General features: G+C 37.1%; 1 non-coding gene across 1 annotated transcript; it reads left to right on the plus strand.

Moving 5' to 3' along the window:
* Positions 1-16,450: 16,450 nt before the first annotated feature.
* Positions 16,451-16,558, plus strand: LOC112788093 (small nucleolar RNA R71). The gene has a single exon (XR_003195473.1). It is a non-coding gene; the product is annotated as a small nucleolar RNA R71 (small nucleolar RNA).
* Positions 16,559-21,153: the final 4,595 nt, after the last annotated feature.

Consider the following 21,153-nt stretch of genomic DNA (forward strand, 5'->3'; position numbering starts at 1 on the left):
GCCTGAGGAATGCGATGGCCACCAGGATAACTAAGGTGGTTGAGTTTCTTTTATTCTATTTTCCCTTTCACTCTTATTTCGTTATCTCCTGTTTTCTGTTACTTGTCTTTTTCTGTTACATGATCTGCAGTACTTTCAGTTCTTAGGTTTTAGTTTGATTTAGTTGTCTGTTCTTAATTTAAAAGGATGCCTCATGTACTGCACTGCTCACTGAGCTTGAATCTAAAACAGAAAAAAAAAGAAAAAGAAGTGATGTATTGCATGAGAAATTGAATTTATATTTAAGAGTAGTCTTATTTGCTTAGATGTGGTGGTGTTTATCTGTGATTTTGAGTGCATGATATGAACAGTGCATATTTGAATTTAGATCAAAGGATGTTGGTGTAGGAGGAACATAAATTTAGAGAACTATTATGAATTCTCTAAATTAAACAAGAAATTAATCCTTGAAGCAAAAAAAAAAAAAAAAACAGCAAAAAAAAAGCAAGGCTCTGAGCATCAATAGCGAGGAGGGTTAAATATGATCAAAAGCTCAAAAGAGTTGTTTCCTAGCCATATGCTTCTGGTGTGACTGTGTCAAGGAATTCTTGAGACTGAATACTTAGAGTCAAAGCCAAGTGCAATACAGAGTATGGCAAAGGTTCTGAGCACCACTGATTGGAAAAATTCAATAGAAAAAAAATTAGAACTCAAAGCGTTCCCCAATTAAGTGCTTGTGGTGTTTCTGTGTCAAGTAAAGCTTGAGGCAAAATATTTAGAGTCACGACTAGGCTCAAGGTGCAAAGCACCAAAGAAAAGACAAGAAAATGATGTGTTCTAGGATTAATTTGAAGTAAAAATCAAGAGAATTCATAATATTATCCGGATTCTAATTCTGAATAAAATTAACATTCCTAACCTTCAAAGGATAGTAAGATGCCAAAACTATTCATGGTCACAGTGTTGTTAACCCCACTCAGAAAATAGACAGGAGTTTAATTAAAAAACTCAACTCATGCAAATTCACATCTTAGGTTTATATTATTTTCGGTTGCTTGAGGACAAGCAACAATTCAAGTTTGGTGTTGCGATGTGTGATCATCTTTCTTATCTTTTCTTAGTGAATTTGCTTGTGAAATTATTGAATTAAATCAAGATTAGGTGTTAAGTCACCATGAATGCTATTTTGAGTTATTTTGCAATTTGATTTATTACAGGTGGCATTCGGGCAAGTTTGACAGAGTTCGTGTAGAAGAAAAGGAAGAAAGTAGATGATGCTATCAACCCTGACCTCCTCTTACTCCAACGAGCATAACTTGAGTTACAGAGGTCCAATTGAGGCAGTTCTAACAGCATTAGAAATCTAACTTCTAGAGCTTTCCAACGATATATAATAGTTTATACTTTTCTTCTAGAATCATGGCACCAAACACCACCAAGTTGGCGCCAAACTTCATCCAACCCAAGTTTGGCGCTAGGATTCATAATACGCCACATTTGATGTGGCCTTGGTGGCGCCAAACTTGATCCAGCTCAAGTTTGGCGCCAGGAACTCATAAAGCTCTTATTAGATGCGGTTATAGTGGCGCCAAACTTGGAATTCTCAAGTTTGGCGCCAGACTCCTGACAAAGAATAACACCAGCGTGATCTTTATGATTTTGTTTGATTTAATTTGGTTTTAGAATTTATTTTTAAATTAAGAAAATATATTTTAGGTTTTAGAAAATATATTATACACTTATTAGGATTAGATATAAAAGGAGAGATATCTTGGCCTAGGCTTCTCTTCTCCTGCACTTTTCAGAACTTTACACTTTTTTCTGTTAGGGTTTATTTTCTCCATGAGCAACTAAACCTCCATTGTTAAGGTTAGGAGCTCTGTTTATTCTATAGATTAATACTATTATCATTCTACTTTTAATCAATGCATTGATTTATATTCAAGAATTACTTCGTTCTTCATCCTATGATTAGAGTATGTTGGAAGATAACTCTTTTTTCTACTTGAATTCTTGTTGAATCTTGGAAAAGCTAAATCACTTGAATAATAGTTTGAAAGTAATTTCTCACAATTCTCTGATTATCTAGACTTAACGTGATACGTGACATATAATCATCTTATCTTTGGGTAATTAGGATTTGTGTGGGTAATAAACTAGAACTGGACTTAAACCTTTAATCCTAAATTAAGTGACCAAGGAATTGGCGATTGATTAGGTTAGAGGAGATTAAATCACTAAGGAATTAGGGTTTAATCAATTAGGATTTTTGCCATGAATTGAATCTTGCATGATTAAAATAGTTGGTAAGAATTGTTAATCCAAAAAAATAAATAACTCCAAAACCTTAACTATCTTCTCAAGTATTTTTTACACCAATTTCACTGTGTGCGCTCTTACTCTTTGAATTACTGTTTAATACTTTGAACCCCAAAACATTACTTTCTGCTTGCCTGACTAAGTGAGTCATTCGACTATTGTTGCTCAGTCCATCAATCCTCATGGGATCGACCCTCACTCACCTGAGGTATTACTTGGTACGACCTGGTGCACTTGCCAGTTCAGTAATGGACATTCTAATTCCGCACCATGGAGCAATGTCGGCAAAGCTTGTTTCTGCTCTGCAATAAATCTAGAATTAGAAATATTAGTCTCTCCTAACTGCATGTTTTGTTCTTTAGTTGTACCCTCAGTGTCTATTGCGGCCATGTCATTTACAATAACTTCTCCACCACTTCCTTTCCTTAAATGCGGTGGAAGGCCATACTTCTTATAGCATGTCCCTATGGTGTGTCATAATTTTTCACAATGTAAACAATGTAGCTTGTCTTGTTGTCTTCCTCTACCACCTCTCCCTCGAGCCTGTTGCCTACCTTCTCTACCTCTTTCTCTCCCTCTATTTTGACCAGAGTTCATAGTATTTGACGAAGATGCAGAGTATACTATGAGTCTATCAATTGAGATATGTTCCATGCTGTGTTGCTATCTTTCTTGTTGTTCAAGCAATGAGAAAACTATGTTGATTCCAAGGAGAAGATCCATGAGCATAATCTGTGATCGCACACCATAGTATTGATCATTTAATTCCCTCAAGAACCATGTCACTTGATCTTCAGCTTTGTATTTTTTGACCATGTCTAAGCCACATGAACACTCTGGTCCACACTTACAAATTGAAATTGTCCTGAAATTCTCAATATCTTCCCAAATCGATTTCAATTTAGTGAAGTATTGTGTAATATCCATGTCTCCTTGTCTAATTGCATAAAGTTCTTCATGAAATTTTGATATCCTAGATCTATCACTGTGATAATAAATTAATACCTATGTTTCAAGTCATTCCACAAATTGCTAGCAATGTTCATCCACATCACAAATTGTGAGATACTCGCATTCTAATTAATAACATAAGTGTTACATTTCTTCCAAGCTTCGAACATACTATCATTCTGATCTGGCTTTAGTAAACTACCATCTATAAACTTCAATTTGTTCTTAGTTTCTATGCTAATAACATCGACCTACTCCATGAGTTATAATTCTTTCGATCTAAAATAACAATGGTGAGAAGAATACCAAAATTCTCTGAAGGATAAAGGAAGTAAGAATTTGTTGGATCTTGACTCGAATTTGTACTATTTAGATTTAACTGAGCTTGAATTGAAGCAATTTGGTTTAAAACTTCAGTGATTTGTCACAAATTAATTGATGAAGAGGACAAACCTGAGTTCACGGTGAATCGTTCATCCATTTCTATTCGATTCCGCTAATGTGTAAGATCTAGACTCTGTGCTCTTCAATTGATGTGTTGAGACACAGAGATCAAGTATTTTTTTTCTCAATTCTCTGCTTGATGCACATTCTACTCTCCTTGAATCCACGTTTACCATGTTAAAGGTATGATGAGAGTAGCTAGAGTATGTGCAAATTAGAGAGAAGTAGAGAAGAGAAAAAGAGAAAATAAACTTTATACAGTGCATGGCAAAACTCAATTAACTACAAGGCTCATTGTGTCTTATATATAAATACAAGTGCTATTAGCTCTGCTAACTCTAACAAGTATGGTTAGGATCACGTCCATATTTTCTACCATGTACATGTATAACAGCCAATGACTATCTATGCTAACTGCCTTGGGATAAATATTTACGATTAGTAATTGATCTAACCTCCTAACTACCTAACGGTTAGTAGTTTGAGTCTCAGCTCACAAGTTAGGCAACAATTACCACTAAGTTTAATAAAGGTTTAATTACTCTATTAGTCCTTATAATTTCGCAAAATTTTTAATTAAATCTCTATATTTTTTTTTCCTTTTACTTGAATCCTTGCACAAATTTTTTTTTAATTAGGTCCCTATATTTTTTTCCCTTTTATTTGGGTCCCTGTACTAATTTTTTTTTAGTTGGGTCCCTATACAATTAAATCAATTACTGTCAAGAGGGACTTAATTGAAAAAAAATTTTCATGCAGGAACCAAATTAAAAGAAAAAAAAAGCATAAAGACCTAATTAAAAATTTCGCAAAACTATAGGACCAACAAAATAATTAAACTTTTAATAAATAATATATTTTTACGTAAAATTTCTTGAATCACGAAGTAGTATAGCTTGAAAAAATAAACAATATAATTCCTTTTCGATATCAATTTTTTCCCCTTCTGTTTCTTGTATTTTGGGTCATATTCTTGTTTTATTAATTCCTTCATCGGGTTCTTTTACATAAATAAATAAATTAAAATAAATACCCAATTATGATTCCAAACTGAATTTGTATACAGTGACGAACTCAAAAAAATTTAGTAGTAGAATAAAAATATAATAAAATTTAGGTATAGATATTTTTTTTTGACTTCGCACGATACCCAACAAGTTAAGAACTAATTCATCGTGAATTTGAGTTTTATTTAAGAGTTTGTAATTGGCCGGCATTGAGTTGCTACACTTACTTAAACGGATGACTAAACTGAACATTTGACCAATTCAAATTAGTTTAGATATATTTAAAATTTTAAATTAGAACTATTTATACATATTGATAAGAACTAAAAATATACACACAATCACTTATTATAATATTTAAAATAATAAAAATATAATTTCACACAGTATAATATTTAAAATAACAAAAAAATAATTTATAATGGTTTTCTTTTTACTTTTAATATGACTAAATATTATTTTTTTATATATGTTCTTAAACAATTATTTTACTTTTTATTTTCTCATATTTAATTGTCAAATATACTTAATATAGTCTTTATAGTATAAATAAATTTTTTAATCAAAATAATTACAGTATATTAATATATAGATAATATATATTTTTTATCTTAAATGACTTTTGAAAAATCACTAATAACTTAAATTGTATTTAATTAAAAAACTAAGTTTCAATTTAATTATCAATTAATTAACTAATATAATAAAATTAATTATCACTATTTTTTGAGTTTATTTATTTATTTTTATACTAAATCAAATTTAACAATATAATTATTATCATATGTTAAGTTTAATAAAATATTTTTTTAACATAAAACACAAAAAAATTATTTATATTTTATTTTGGAACAAACATAATATAATAAGTGGTATATATATATATATATATATAATAAGTATATATATATATATATATATATATATATATATATATATATATTAGTTTTTAAAAAAAATTTTTGTGGGAGCAAATGTCCTTTTTTTATTGAGTGTGGATCTGTTCCTCTTTATATATATACTACCTGTTATGGACCCGATTTTTGGATCCATCCTCAGAACGGTCACCGAATCCGACAATTCCAAGATTAGACCATCTTCACGGCTTAAAGACGGAGTAATAACTTCCAATATCCTGAATCAACATTTGAATTCAAATACCTTCCTTATCTTAGCCAGATAAAATAAGATGATGACGATCCAAACCGATCCTACAATCTCTAACCAACATTCAAATTCAAATACCTCTCCACAAATAGTGTTAATGTACTAGAAGTCTTTGGTACATATAATTAGATGGATCGGGGCTGAATTTATATATATTCTACCCAAAACTATGTCCCAAATTACAGGCAAATCGTGACAAAATGTTGGGTTTTACTAGTTGTACTTGTACATAATAATCAACACCTTGTCACAATTAATGTACAAATATTCATTGTAATTAAAATATTAGTTCCTAAACGCAAACATCATTTTAATCTCAAGAACAGATGAAATCTTGCAATGAGATAATAATTTTCATTTTCATCCATACTTTAATCTCATCTTTTGTTATCTGAAGAACAAATAAATCCTAACATAGAAATTTCAGTGATACTTTAACCACGAACTTCTAGTATATTGCAATTTATATATTAAAAGTGTTGTTAAAATTATTATTGAGATTTAAATATTAGTATAGTTTGGATCTTGAACATTTACTTGTATATAAATGGTGGTAGGATGTTGGAATTATGTGCAATTGCCAAAATCCAACGTCTTATAACGATATGTTACTGATAAATTTTGGTTTGTTGATTAATCGTGATAGGATGTAAAATTTTATGATAAAATACCAGAATTGAACACTTTGTAGCGATTTATATAAATAATAAAATAAGTCATATATATGACCAAAATTGATTTGGAACAACATGATAGTCTAGAATTTTTATTTTATTTATGAAAAAAAATCCAAATTTGTCGAAAGAAAAACCTGTCATTCCTTTTTTTTTTTTTTTTGGTATCAACTTGACACCTACTATTGCTGGATTCCACCGCCGTCATAAAAGGCCCTTTATATGAAACATTCTTAATTGCTTTGCTTATCCAGTATGTTTTAATAAGGATTTATTTTCTTGTTATTAACTTCAATCACGGCAGGTAATCGATTAGGACACCAAGTTAACTATTAGTTGTGTTCCGTTCAGCTCCAGGCAAGACTGCTCATCTTAAGGATGGACTGTACGTCGTCTTGGAGATGGCCTTTAGAATTAGCCTCGGTGTTGCGAAACACAACAGCAGGAGCACATGCAAAAAGCACTCCGACGCTCAAGTAAGAATACGGATTATGAGAGAGTAAGAGAAATAAAACTAGAATGAGTTATGTGACCTGATCTCATATGAGTTGTTTGTTTTATTTTTATAGATGAGTGGAGGGCTTACGTTTTTGGGTTTGTTCCGATATTCTTGGTGAGTTTCGGTTGTTAGTAACGGACTGAAGATAGAACCTGACTTGCGTGTGACTGTGACCAAGTTACGTTTGGAGTCTGCCCTTGGTACCGAGATATATATTTGGTCGGTTACGGTGAAAAGATGATCACTGAGATTTAAAGGGTACACGTCATAGCCCCCAAGCTTGTTTGTCTCCATGTCTTGGGTGACGAGCAAGCTTATTGTGGATATTGTTTGGTTCTTCTCGGCCTGGGTATTTGTAACTTGGGCTTTTTTATTTTATGTGCGAAAAATAGGAAGTGTTATGGGAGATACATAGGCAGTATTGGTGGGAAGTTTGAAAAAGTGTTGTAAATCGTGCTCTCGTTAATTACCCACTTTTTTGGCGTTTGGGTTTTCAAGGTTTGGGGTGGTTATGTTATTTGTTTGCCCACTAAGTTAGTGGGTTGTAATAATTTCTGCTGTATTTTTTAATGTTCTACTGCTTCGAATTCTTCCTTCTTGTTTAACCTACCATGACTTCCAAAGGTTAGTTTTCTTTTCTTGATTATCCTTGTTTCTTTTCCTTGTAATGGCGAGAGAAAAAGAGAATGAGAAACTGAAAGCTGTTGAGGTTAAGGAGGATGACCCCCTATCATTGGGTGCATGATGATGTCAGGACCCGTTCTTCATCCTATACTAGTGTTGACTCATTGCGAGAATTGGATGGGTTAAAGTTTGTGAAAGGTGGCTCTGGTCTGTCGATTGATCTCCTTCCTTGTTCCGGTGAAGATAGAGTCTGTGAGAGGAGGGGTGACTGGCAGTACTTGTAAATATACACGCCCTATCTAACCGAGTTGCGTGTTCGCTTTCCTTTCTCTGCCTTCGAGTGTGATGTGTTGACCCAGCTTAACTGTGCGCCCTCACAGTTACATCCAAACTCCTGGGCATTTCTTCGTGCCTTTCAGTGCCTGATGGACTTCCTATCTTTCCCGTGTTCCTTATCGCTATTTTTTTCCTTATTTCAGTCGAAAGGGGTTCGTAAGGGTTTGTGGGTTTGTCTTAGCAGTTTTTCTGGCCGCTCCCTTTTTCTGCTTTACAAGTCTTCTTTTAAAAACTTCAAATCCCTTTTTGTTAAGATTCATTCTGTTGAAGCTGAGTATCCTTTTTACCTGGACGATGAGCTTATCGAAAAATTCTCTCTTTATTGGTGTTCTGAACCGACTCAAGTCCTTAAGGCTACTGAGTGGAGTGAGGAAGAAGATTATCTTTTAGATTACTTGATTGATTATTTTGCTGACGGGGTGTGCTTGTCTATCCCTGAGCTTTTGCATTTGTATGATTTTGGTGATAATGATGGCTTGAAAGCTTATATAGGTAAAGTTTTGTCTTTTATTGACTGTGTTTCATGTTATTGAGTTTCCTAATATGCCTTGTGTGTTTGTAGGTGGACGAGTCCCTCATCTCGATCCTAATCGGTTCTAGTCATTTTTTAAAAAGAAAAAAGAGAAGAGTGTTGGTGGTTCAGGGGTTCCGAAGGAGGATGGTGGGCAGGCTGCTTAGTCTATTGCTCAACCAGCATGTTTGTATAAGAGGAAAAGGGGTGAGACTGATAATTCTTTGGAGGTCATATCGGAGGCCGATCAGGAGGCTGTGGGCGGCAGTAAGCCTGTATTTGATAGCCAGAGGAAGCTTCACGGTTTCATTCCTGGGACCAGCCCTCATTCATTATGGAGCGACCAGTTTCCTTTTGCCGAGCTGTCTGACAAAGTGTCTCAGTATCCTGGCGACATGCTTATGACACGTCGGGTTGGCATGGAGGGACTTGGAAAGTTTATTCAGGTTGTTTTTATGTCTTTTCTGGCTCCTCTTTTGTTTTTTTCTTTTGCTATTCTGTTTCTTACTTTGGTGTTTATGCTGTAGATTGTCGCATCTCGTTTGATGTGTGCTGGTCGCACTGCCGAGCTTATTGGTGCTAAGCAGCAGGCGGCCGTGGATAAGGTTGCCGACCTAGAAAAGTCATATAAGGTGAGAGTTGCTGAACTGGAGAAGTCATCCAAAGAAAAAGATGATGTTATTGTCAATGCCACAGCCAAGATGAAGGAATCTGAAGAGGAGGTAGTCCATTTAAGGGATCAGATTCGGTTACTACAGGCTGAGATCAAGGAGAGTGATATTTCTAAAGGAAAACTGACTTCGAAGATTCATGAGTTGGAGGAAGATGGAATGGAGATGTTCTCTTCAGGCTTCGATCGTGCTATCAATCAGATTGCATTGTTAGCTCCTGATTTTGATTGTGGCCGACTTGACGTGACTAAGATCGTGATTGATGGTAAATTGGTGGTGGATGGTACTGTGGAGGAGCATGATGAGAATGCGCCTCCGTCTTGATTTGCTTTCTTTGTTTCGGACATGTTTGTCCTTGTAATGAAAAGACTCCTTTTTTTTGTGCTGACCGAGTTGTGGTCAGTTTGATTGTAGTTTTGGATGTTTGGTGTTTGTTTTGAACTCGTAACTTTTGTTAATGTTTAACCGAGGTTAGGTTAATTTGACAGTATTGTTTTTGTGTTAGACTGGTGTATGGTTAGAAATATTTGCTTTTTGAAGAATAGAACGAGATAGGTAAATGAATAATCGATCCTGTTTGTTTGATTTAGGCGTCCGGCCTCGTTAAAACCCTCCTTAGGTAAAACCCTTTCTTTTGGGAAAAAAACCTCTAAGGGGGAAAAAGAGTACCTTCATCTGCGAAATGTACAATTTACGATCTATACAACTGGTGCACGAAATTGTGATGTCCAGGCTCGAACAATCCCTGGCAACGTGAGCAACTTGGTACGCGTAATCGTGAGTACACTTTAATTATGTAAAATTCATGGCTCTTTCTTTCCCTGGCAATGGCGCCAAGAACATGGTGCCAATACCATGGTTCACAACTTCGATGCAACTAACCAGCAAGTGCACTGGGTCGTCCAAGTAATACCTTACGTGAGTAAGGGTCGAATTCCACGGAGATTGTTGGTATGAAGCAAGCTATGGTCACCTTGTAAATCTCAGTCAGGCGGATATAAAATAATTATGGAGTTTTCGAATAATGAATAATAGAATAGGGATAGAGGTACTTATGTAAATCATTGGTAGGAATTTCAGATAAGCGAATGGAGATGCTTTTCGTTCCTCTGAACCTCTGCTTTTCTGCTATCTTCATCCAATCAGTCTTACTCCTTTCCATGGCTGGCTTTATGTGATACATCACCACTGTCAATGGCTACTTTTGGTCATCTCTCGGGAAAATGATCCAGTGCCCTGTCACGGCACGGCTAATCGTCTGGAGGCATAACCCTTGCCAATGGCTTCATCTTATCCTCTCAGTGAATAATATGCTCACGCACCCTGTCACGGCACGGCTATTCATCTGTCGGTTCTCGATCATGCTGGAATAGGATTTACTATCCTTTTGCGTCTGTCACTAACGCCCTGCAATCGCGAGTTTGGAGCTTGTCACAGTCATTCGTTCATCGAATCCTACTCAGAATACCACAGACAAGGTTTAGACCTTCCGGATTCTCTTGAATGCCGCCATCATTCTAGCTTACGCCACGAAGATTCTGGTTAGAAGATCTAAGAGATATTCATCCTAGCTTATTTCATGTAGAACAGAAGTGTTTGTCAGGCACGCGTTCATAAGGGAGAAGGATGATGAGCGTCACACATAATCATCACCTTCATCACGTTCTTGGGTGCGAATGGATATCTTAGAAGCGAAATAAGATGAATTGAATAGAAAACAGTAGTACTTGCATTAATCTTTGAGGAACAGCAGAGCTCCACACCTTAATCTATGGAGTGTAGAAACTCTACCATTAAAAATACATAAGTGAAGGTCCAGGCATGGCCGAGATGGCCAGCCCCCAAAGTCTAAGAACAATGCGTTCAAAGATGATCCTAAGATCCTAAGATGATCAAAAGATGCCTAATACAATAGTAAAAGGTCCTATTTATAATAAACTAGCTACTAGGGTTTACATGAGTAAGTAATTGATGCATAAATCCACTTCCTGGGCCCACTTGGTGTGTGTTTGGGCTGAGCCTGAGTGTTGCACATGTAGAGGTCTTTCTTGGAGTTGAACGCAATTGGAAGCGCGCCATTTCGAGTTCTGTAGCTCCAGAAAATCCACTTTGAGTGCAGGGAGGTCAGAATCCAACAGCATCAGCAGTCCTTCTTCAACCTCTGAATCTGATTTCTGCTCAAGTCCCTCAATTTCAGCCAGAAAATACCTGAAATCACAGAAAAACATACAAACTCATAGTAAAGTCCAAAAATGTGAATTTAACATAAAAACTAATGAAAACATCCCTAAAAGTAACTAGATCCTACTAAAAACATACTAAAAACAATGCCAAAAAGCGTATAAATTATCCGCTCATCACAACACCAAACTTAAATTGTTGCTTGTCCCCAAGCAACTGAAAATAAAATAGGATAAAAAGAAGAGAATATACTATAAATTCCAAACTATCAGTGAAACAGAGCTTCAATCATATGAGCGGGACTTATAGGTTTTTGCCTCTTGAATAGTTTTGGCATCTCACTTTATCCATTGAAGTTTAAAATGATTGGCATCTATAGGAACTTCAGATTTCGAATAGTGTTATTAACTCTCCTAGTTCAGTATGATGATTCTTGAACACAGCTTCTTTATGAGTCTTGGCCGTGGCCCTAAGCACTTTGTTTTCCAGTATTACCACCGGATACATAAATGCCACAGACACATAATTGGGTGAACCTTTTCAGATTGTGACTCAGCTTTGCTAAAGTCCCCAATTAGAGGTGTCCAGGGTTCTTAAGCACACTCTTTGTTTTTGCTTTGGACCTTGACTTTAACCGCTCAGTCTCAAGTTTTCACTTGACACCTACACGCCACAAGCACATGGTTAGGGACAGCTTGGTTTAGACGCTTAGACCGGGATTTTATTCCTTTAGGCCCTCCTATCCACTGATGCTCAAAGCCTTGGGATCCTTTTTATTGCCCTTGCCTTTTGGTTTTAAGGGTTATTGGCCTTTTGCTCTTGCCTCTTGGTTTTAAGAGCTTTTGGCTTTTTCTGCTTGCTTTTCTTTCTAAATTTTTTTTTCGCCTATTTTTTTTCTGCAAGCTTTGTTCTTTGCTGCTTTTTCTTGCTTCAAGAATCATTTTTATGATTTTTTCAGATTATCAAATAACATGTCTCCTAGTCATCATTCTTTCAAGAGCCACATATTTAACATTCTTAAACAACAACTTCAAAAGACATATGCACTGTTCAAGCATACATTCAGAAAACAAGAAGCATTGTCACCACATCAATATAATTAAACTAAGTTCAAGGATAAATTCGAAACTCATGTACTTCTTGTTCTTTTGAATTAAAACATTTTTCATTTAAGAGAGGTGATGGATTCATAAGACATTCATAACTTTAAGACATAGTTACTACTACTAATGATCATGTAATGAAGACACAAACATAGATAAGAATATAACATAGAAAACGAAAAACAGAGAAAGCAAGAACAAGGAATGAATCCACCTTAGTGATGGTGGCGTTTCCTTCTTGAGGAACCAATGATGTCCTTGAGCTCTTCTATGTCTCTTCCTTGTCTTTGTTGCTCCTCCCTCATTGCTTTTTGATCTTCTCTAATTTCATGAAGCATGATGGAGTGCTCTTGATGTTCCACCCTTAGTTGTCCCATATTGGAACTCAATTCTCCTAGGGAGGTGTTGATTTGCTCCCAATAATTTTGTGGAGGAAAGTGCATTTGAGGCATCTCCGGGATCTCATAGAAATGAGCTTCTTGCGCCTCTTGAGCTCCATGATTGGGCTCTCTTGCTTGCTCCATCTTTTTCTTAGTGATGGGCTTGTCCTCTTTAATGAGGATATCTCCCTCTATGTCAATCCCAGCCGAATTGCATTGGTGGCAGATGAGGTGAGGAAAGGCTAACCTTGCCATAGTGGAGGACTTGTCAGCCACCTTGTAGAGTTCTTGAGGTATAATCTCATGAACTTCCACCTCTTCTCCAATCATGATGCTATGGATCATGATGGCCCGGTCTATAGTAACTTCAGACCGGTTGCTAGTGGGAATGATTGAGCATTGAATGAACTCCAACCATCCTCTAGCTACAGGCTTGAGGTCCAATCTTCTTAGTTGAACCGGCTTGCCTTTGGAGTCAACCTTCCATTGAGCTCCTTCTACACATATGTCCATAAGGACTTGGTCCAACCTTTGATTAAAGTTGACCCTTCTAGTGTAGGGGCGTTCATCTCCTTGCATCATGGGCAAGTTAAACGCCAACCTCACATTCTCCGGACTAAAATCTAAGTATTTCCCCCGAACCATTGTAACATAGTTCTTTAGATCCGGGTTCTTACTTTGATCATGGTTCTTGGTGATCCATGCATTAGCATAGAACTCTTGAACCATTAGGATGCCGACTTGTTGGATGGGATTTGTTAGAACTTCCCAACCTCTTCTTTGAATTTCATGTCGGATCTCCGGATACTCATTTCTTTTGAGTTTAAAAGGGACCTCAGGGATCACCTTCTTCTTGGCCACAACATCATAGAAGTGGTCTTGATGGGCTTTGGAGATGAACCTTTCCATCTCCCATGACTCGGATGTGGAAGCTTTTGTCTTCCCTTTCCCTCTTCTAGAGGATTCTCCGGTCTTGGATGCCATCAATGGTAATGGAAAGACAAAAAAGCTATGTTTTTACCACACCAAACTTATAATATTGCTCGCCCTCGAGCAATAAACAAAAGAATAGAAGAAGAAGAAGAAGAAGTATGGAGAGGGAGGGGGAGATGTGGTTTCGGCAAAGAGGAGTGTAGAGGGGTGTGTTATGTGAATTTGATGAAGAATGGAGGGCTTTATATAGGGAAGGGAGGGGGGGTGAAGGTTCGGCCATATGGGTGGGTTTGGGTGGGAAATTGGTTTTGAATTTTGAAGGTAGGTGGAGTTTATGAGGTAGGTTTATGGGGAAGAGTGGATGGATGTGAGTGGTGAAGAGGTGATGGGGAAGAGAGTTTGAGGTGATTGGTGAAGGGTTTTTGGGGAAGAGTGTTTATGGGGTTGTGTGAAAGAGAGTGGTGAGAAGAAGTGAGTGGAGGTAGGTGGGGATCCTGTGGGGTCCACAGATCCTGAGTGGATCCTGTGGGGTCCACAGATCCTGAGGTGTTTAAGGATTTACATCCCTGCACCCATTAGGCATGTAAAAATGCCTTTGTACCCAACTCTGGGCGTTCAGCGCCAGGTTGGTGGCCATTTTGGGCATTCAACGCCCATTTGTGTGCCATTTCTGGCGTTGAACGCCAGAACCATGCCTGTTCTGGCGTTCAGCGCCCAGAAGCTGCCCATTTTGGGCGTTCAGCGCCAGAACCATGCTCTGTTCTGGCGCTGAACGCCAGACAGATGCTCTTCCAGGGTGTGATTTTTTCTTCTGTTGTTTTTGATTCCGTTTTCAATTTTTATATTTATTTTGTGACTCCACATGATCATGAACCTACAAAGACATATAACTAAGGAAAATATAGTTAGATAAATAAAAATTGGGTTGCCTCCCAACAAGCGCTTCCTTAATGTCAATAGCTTGACAGTGGGCTCTCATGGAGCCTCACAGATGTGCAGAGCTTTGTTGAAACTCTCCAACACCAAACTTAGAGTTTGGAAATGGGAGTTCAACACCAAACTTAGAGTTTGGTTGTGGCCTCCCAACACCAAACTTAGAGTTTGACTGTGGGGGCTCTGGTTGACTCTGCTTTGAGAGAAGCTTTTTCTGCTTCCTCTCCATGGTTGCAGAGGGAGATCCTTGAGTTTTGAATACAAGGGAGTTCTCATTCCATTGAAGGACTATTTCACCTCTGTCAACATCAATCACAGCTATTGCTGTGGCCAGGAAAGGTCTTCCTAGGATGATGGATTCATCCTCTTCCTTTCCAGTATCTAGGACTATGAAATCAGCAGGGATGTAAAGGCCTTCAACCTTTACTAACACGTCCTCTACTTGTCCATAAGCCTGTTTTCTTGAACTGTCTGCCATCTCTAATGAGATTTTAGCAGCTTGCACCCCATAGATTCCCAATTTCTCTATTACAGAGAGGGGCATGAGGTTTATTCTTGAACCAAGGTCACACAGAGCCTTAAAGATTATGGTGCCTATGGTACAGGGTATTGTGAACTTTTCAGGATCCTGTCTCTTCTGAGGCAATGTCAGTTGATCCAGATCACTTAGTTCATTGATGAATAAGGGAGGTTCAACTTCCCAAGTATCAATGCCAAATAATTTGGCATTTAGCTTCATGATTGCACCAAGAAACTTGGCAGTTTGCTCTTTAGTAACATCCTCATTCTCTTCAGAAGAGGAATACTCATCAGAGCTCATGAAGGGCATAAGGAGGTTCAATGGAATCTCTATGGTCTCTAGATGAGCCTCAGAGTCCTTTGGTTCCTCAGAGGGAAGCTCCTTATTGATCACTGGACGTCCCAGGAGGTCTTCCTCCTTGGGATTCACGTCCTCCACTCCCCTTGTAGGTTCGGCCATGGTGCTTATGTCAATGGCCTTGCACTCTCCTTTTGGATTCTCTTCTGTATTGCTTGGGAGAGTACTAGGAGGGATTTCAGTGATCCTTTTACTCAGCTGGCCTACTTGTGCTTCCAAATTTCTAATGGAAGACCTTGTTTCATTCATGAAACTCACAGTGGCCTTAGATAGATCAGAGACTAGATTTGCTAAATTAGAAGCATTTTGTTCAGAGTTCTCTGTCTGTTGCTGAGTGGATGATGGAAAAGGCTTGCTACTGCTAAACCTGTTTCTTCCACCATTATTAAAGCCTTGTTGAGGCTTTTGATCCTTCCATGAGAAATTTGGATGATTTCTCCATGATGAGTTATAGGTGTTTCCATAAGGTTCACCTAAGTAATTCACCTCTGCTATTGTAGGGTTCTCAGGATCATAAGCTTCTTCTTCATAAGAAGCCTCTTGAGTACTGTTGGATGCAGCTTGCATTCCATGCAGACTCTGAGAGATCATATTGACTTGCTGAGTCAATATTTTATTCTGAGCCAATATGGCATTCAGAGTATGAACTTCAAGAACTCCCTTCTTCATAGGCGTCCCATTACTCACAGGATTCCTTTCAGAAGTGTACATGAACTGGTTATTAGCAACCATATCAATGAGTTCTTGAGCTTCTGCAGGTGTTTTCTTTAGGTGAATGGATCCACCTGCAGAAGTGTCCAGTGACATCTTTGATAGCTCAGATAAACCATCATAGAATATATCCAGGATGGTCCATTCTGAAAGCATGTCAGAAGGACACTTTTTGGTCAACTGTTCGTATCTTTCCCAAGCTTCATAGAGGGATTCACCTTCTTTCTGTCTGAAGGTTTGAACATCAGCTCTAAGCTTGCTCAGCTTTTGAGGAGGAAAGTACTTGGCTAAGAAAGCCGTGACCAGCTTATCCCAAGAGTTCAGGCTGTCTTTGGGTTGAGAATCCAACCATAATCTAGCTCTGTCTCTTACAGCAAAAGGGAAAAGCATGAGCCTGTAGACTTTAGGATCTATTCCATTAGTCTTAACAGTATCACATATCTGCAAGAATTCAGTTAAGAACTGAAAAGGATCTTCAGATGGAAGTCCATGAAACTTGCAGTTCTGCTGCATCAGAGAAACTAATTGAGGTTTCAGCTCAAAGTTGTTTGCTCCAATGGCAGGAATGGAGATGCTTCTTCCATGTAAGTTGGAATTAGGTGCAGTAAAGTCACCAAGCATCTTCCTTACATTATTATTTTCGGCTGCCATCTCCTCTTCCTGTTCAAAAATTTCTGAAAGGTTATCTCTGGATTGTTGTATTTTAGCTTCTCTTAATTTTTTCTTCAAAGTCCTTTCAGGTTCTGGATCTGCTTCCACAAGAATGTTCTTATCCTTGCTCCTGCTCATATGACAAAGAAGAAGGCACAGAAAAATAATAATAATAATAATAGAGATCCTTTATACCACAGTATAGGGATCCCTGTGTGAGTAGAAGAAGAGGGGGAGACAAAGAATGTAATATAATGGAAGAAACACAACTGTGAGGAGGCTAGATATGTGAGATGAGATGTTAGGATATGAATGAATAAATAGAATGAGATGGGAGAGGGAGAATTTTCGAAAATATTTTTTTTGAAAAAGAGTTAGTGATTTTCGAAAATGGTTTTTGAAAAATGTTAGTAATTTTCGAAATTTTTTTTTTTAAAATCAAAAATAAAAAAATAAGAATAATTAGTTAATTAAAAAGAAATTTTTGAAAAAGAGGGAAGATATTTTCGAAAATTAGAGAGAGAGAGTTAGTTAGGTAGTTGTGAAAAAGTTAAGAAACAAACAAAAAGTTAGTTAGTTAGTTGAAACAAATTTTGAAAAGATAAGAAGTTAGGAGGTTAGAAAAGATATTTTGAAATCAAATTTTTGAAAAAGATAAGATAAGAAGATATTTTAGAAATTAGTTTTGAAAAAGATTTGATTTTTAAAATCTCAATTAATGACTTGATTCATAAGAAATCACAAGATATGATTCTAGAACTTAAAGTTTGAATCTTTCTTAACAAGCAAGTAACAAACTTCAAATTTTTGAATCAAAACATTAATTGATTATGTTATTTTCGAAAATTTGGTCTAAAAATAAGAAAAAGATTTTTGAAAAATATTTTTGGAATTTTCGAAAATAACTAAGAATTTTGAAAAAGATTTGATTTTTGAAAAATATAAGATTTTCAAATTGAAAATTTGATTTGACTCATAAGAAACAACTTTGATTTTTTTTAAAATTTTTTGAAAAAGTCAACTCAATTTTCGAATTTGATGAGAGAAAAAGGGAAAGATATTTTTTTATTTTTGAAATTTTTATGATGAGAGAGAAAAACAAGAAAAATGGTGCAATGCATGAAATTTTTAGATCAAAACAATGAATGCATGCAAGAATGCTATGAATGTCAAGATGAACACCAAGAACACTTTGAATGCCAAGATGAACATCATAGACACAATTTTGAAAAACTTTTAATGCAAAGAAAACATGCAAGACACCAAACTTAGAATTCTTTAATGCTTAGACACTAAGAATTCAAGAATGCATATGATAAACATGAAAAGACACAAAACAAAAAATCATCAAGATCAAACAAGAAGATTTACCAAGAACAACTTGAAGATCATGAAGAACACTATGAATGCATGAATTTTTGAAAAAAATGCAAGATGCACATGCAATTGACACCAAACTTATGATATGACTCAAGACTCAAACAAGAAACAAAAATTATTTTTGATTTTTATGATTTTCTAATTTTTTTTTTTTTGGATTTTTTTCAAAAAATTAATTGAAAAAAGGAAAATAAGGATTCCAAAATTTTTAATATGAATTCCAGGAATCTTGCATTCTTAGTCTAAAGCTTCAGTCCAGGAATTAGACATGGCTCACTAGCCAGCCAAGCTTTCAAAGAAAGCTCCAGTCCAAAACACTAGACATGGCCAATGGCCAGCCAAGCTTCAGCATTTAACACCAGAGTATATTGCTCTTGATAACAAATTGCAAGCCTCAGTCCAAATAAATTTAGACATGGCTTTACAGCCAGCCAGGCTTCACATGCTTCATGAAACACTAGAATTCATTCTTAAAAATTTTGAATAATTTTTTTTTTTTCGAAAACAGGTGAGAAAATTTTGAAATATTTTTTGAAAAATTTTTGAAAACAAAATAAAAAAAAAATTACCTAATCTGAGCAACAAGATGAACCGTCAGTTGTCCAAACTCGAACAATCCCCGGCAACGGCACCAAAAACTTGGTGCACGAAATTGTGATGTCCAGGCTCGAACAATCCCTGGCAACGTGAGCAACTTGGTACGCGTAATCGTGAGTACACTTTAATTATGTAAAATTCATGGCTCTTTCTTTCCCTGGCAATGGCGCCAAGAACATGGTGCCAATACCATGGTTCACAACTTCGATGCAACTAACCAGCAAGTGCACTGGGTCGTCCAAGTAATACCTTACGTGAGTAAGGGTCGAATTCCACGGAGATTGTTGGTATGAAGCAAGCTATGGTCACCTTGTAAATCTCAGTCAGGCGGATATAAAATAATTATGGAGTTTTCAAATAATGAATAATAGAATAGGGATAGAGGTACTTATGTAAATCATTGGTAGGAATTTCAGATAAGCGAATGGAGATGCTTTTCGTTCCTCTGAACCTCTGCTTTTCTGCTATCTTCATCCAATCAGTCTTACTCCTTTCCATGGCTGGCTTTATGTGATACATCACCACTGTCAATGGCTACTTTTGGTCATCTCTCGGGAAAATGATCCAGTGCCCTGTCACGGCTAATCGTCTGGAGGCATCACCCTTGCCAATGGCTTCATCTTATCCTCTCAGTGAATAATATGCCCACGCACCCTGTCACGGCACGGCTATTCATCTGTCGGTTCTCGATCATGCTGGAATAGGATTTACTATCCTTTTGCGTCTGTCACTAACGCCCTGCAATCGCGAGTTTGGAGCTCGTCACAGTCATTCGTTCATCGAATCCTACTCGGAATACCACAGACAAGGTTTAGACCTTCCGGATTCTCTTGAATGCCGCCATCATTCTAGCTTACGCCACGAAGATTCTGGTTAGAAGATCTAAGAGATATTCATCCTAGCTTATTTCATGTAGAACAGAAGTGTTTGTCAGGCACGCGTTCATAAGGGAGAAGGATGATGAGCGTCACACATAATCATCACCTTCATCACGTTCTTGGGTGCAAATGGATATCTTAGAAGCGAAATAAGATGAATTGAATAGAAAACAGTAGTACTTGCATTAATCTTTGAGGAACAGCAGAGCTCCACACCTTAATCTATGGAGTGTAGAAACTCTACCGTTAAAAATACATAAGTGAAGGTCTAGGCATGGCCGAGATGGCCAGCCCCCAAAGTCTAAGAACAATGCGTTCAAAGATGATCCTAAGATCCTAAGATGATCAAAAGATGCCTAATACAATAGTAAAAGGTCCTATTTATAATAAACTAGCTACTAGGGTTTACATGAGTAAGTAATTGATGCATAAATCCACTTCCTGGGCCCACTTGGTGTGTGTTTGGGCTGAGCCTGAGTGTTGCACGTGTAGAGGTCTTTCTTGGAGTTGAACGCCAACTTTTGTGCCAGTTTGGGCGTTCAACTCTAGTTTTGGCTCCTTTTCTGGCGCTGGACGCTAGATTTGGGTAGAAATCTGGCGTTGAACACCAGTTTACGTCATCTATTCTTGGCCAAAGTATGGACTATTATATATTGCTGGAAAGCCCTGGATGTCTACTTTCCAACGCAATTGGAAGCGTGCCATTTCGAGTTTTGTAGCTCCAGAAAATCCACTTTGAGTGCAGGGAGGTCAGAATCCAACAGCATCAGCAGTCCTTCTTCAACCTCTGAATCTGATTTCTGCTCAAGTCCCTCAATTTCAGCCAGAAAATACCTGAAATCACAGAAAAACACACAAACTCATAGTAAAGTCCAGAAATGTGAATTTAACATAAAAACTAATGAAAACATCCCTAAAAGTAACTAGATCCTACTAAAAACATACTAAAAACAATGCCAAAAAGCGTATAAATTATCCGCTCATCAACAACTTTAGCGAAGAAATATTCCAATTTCCTGAAACTGGATTGCCTTGTAGTGTTTGGAGCTGGAAAGCCCCCATTCCGAGCTCTTTGGATACTCGGAACGGTCCCTCCCAGTTTGCGGTGAGCTTTCCATGTGAAAGAGGTCGTATGGCTTCTTTTGTCCGTCTGAGGACTAAATCGCCCTCGTTGAATGTTCTCGGCACAACTCTCTTATTGTGCTTTCTTTCTGCCAATTGTTTCTTAGCTCTCTGTTTAATGGCAGCGATTTCTCTATCCTCCTCAGCCAGATCAAGCTCGGTGCTTCTCGTGTTTGCATTGTGTTGTTTGTCGTATAGCTCGGTTCGTAAGGTGGGAATGCCGAC

The sequence above is a fragment of the Arachis hypogaea genome, chromosome 20 (genome assembly GCF_003086295.3).
Source record: "Arachis hypogaea cultivar Tifrunner chromosome 20, arahy.Tifrunner.gnm2.J5K5, whole genome shotgun sequence".
Taxonomy (NCBI): domain Eukaryota; kingdom Viridiplantae; phylum Streptophyta; class Magnoliopsida; order Fabales; family Fabaceae; genus Arachis; species Arachis hypogaea.